The 1438-nt window shown below is 47.0% G+C and overlaps 1 non-coding gene across 1 annotated transcript; it reads left to right on the top strand.

Moving 5' to 3' along the window:
* The first annotated feature begins 952 nt into the window (after positions 1–952).
* Positions 953–1060, top strand: LOC139264954 (U6 spliceosomal RNA). Its single transcript, XR_011593435.1, has one exon. It is a non-coding gene; the product is annotated as a U6 spliceosomal RNA (small nuclear RNA).
* Positions 1061–1438: the final 378 nt, after the last annotated feature.

A 1438-nucleotide genomic window follows, 5' to 3' on the forward strand; every position in this document is an offset into this window, starting at 1 on the left:
TGCCCTTGACATCAATGCAGCATTTGACCAAGAAGCCCTAGTAAAATTGAAGTCAATGGGGATCGGGGGGAGGGAGGGGGGCGTGGGGGTGGTGGAACTATCCACTGGCTGGAGTCATATCTAGCACACAGCTTGTGTTTGTTGGAAGCCAGGAGTTCCTCAACTGCTTCATCAATGACCTTCCCTCCATCATAAGGTCAGATAATTGCACAATGCTCAGTTCCATTTCCAATTCCTGAGATAATGAAGCAGTCCATGCCCACATGCAAAAAGACCTGGACAACATCCAGGCTTGGGCTGATAAATGGCAAGTAAAATTTGCACCACACAAGTGCCAGGCAATGACTATCTCCAACTAGCGAGAGTCTAACCACTGCCCCTTGACATTCAATGTCATTACCATTGTCGAAACCCCCACCACCAACAACCTGGGGGTTACCATTGACCAGAAACTTAACTGGACAAGCTACATAAATACTGTGGTGACAAGAGCAGGTCAGAGGCTGTGTATTCTGTGGCGACTGACCCACCTCCTGACTCCCCAAAGCCTTTCCACCACCGACAAGGTACATGTCAGGAGGTTGATGGAATACGCTTCACTTGCCTGGATGAGTGCAGCTCCAACAACACTCAAGAAGCTCAACTTTTTCCATCCAGGACAAAGCAGTCCGCTTGATTAACACCCCATCCACCACCATAAAGATTTACTCCCTCTACCACTGGCAGCAGGTGGCTGCAGTGTGTACCATCTATAAGATGCACTGCAGCAACTCACCAAGGCTTCTTTGACAGCACCTCCCAAATCTGCAATCTCTTCCACCTAGAAGGACAATGGCAGCAGGCACATGGGAGCACCATCACCTTCAAGTTCCTCTCCAAGTTACATACCATCCTGACTTGGAAATACATCACTGTTCCTTCATCGTCGTTGGGTCAAAATCCTGAAACTCCCTTCCTAACTTCGGCAGCACATATACTAAAAATTGGAACTTGACAGAGAAGATTAGCATGGCCCCTGCGCAAGGATGACACCCAAATATGTGAAGAGGCCTTTATGGCTAAAGGGATCAAGGGGTATGGAGAGAAATCAGGAATGGTTTACTGAAGTTGCATGATCAGTCATGATCATATTGAATGGTGGTGCAGGTTCGAAGGGCCGAATGGCCTACTCCTGCTCCTATTTTCTATATATCTATGTTTCTAACAGCACTGTGGGAGTACATTCACCATGCGGACTGCAGCGGTTCAAGAAGGCGGCTCACCACCACCTTCTCAAGGGCAATTAGGGATGGGCAATAAAATGCTGGCCTTACCAGCGAAGCCCACATTCCGTGAATGAAGTTAAAAAAAAACATTTCCTGCTCTTTCCCCTTAGCCCTGCAATTTTTTTCCTTTACAATTATATATCGAATTCCCTTTTGAAGGTTACTAATGAATT

This window comes from Pristiophorus japonicus, chromosome 5 (assembly GCF_044704955.1).
Source record: "Pristiophorus japonicus isolate sPriJap1 chromosome 5, sPriJap1.hap1, whole genome shotgun sequence".
Classification (NCBI taxonomy): domain Eukaryota; kingdom Metazoa; phylum Chordata; class Chondrichthyes; family Pristiophoridae; genus Pristiophorus; species Pristiophorus japonicus.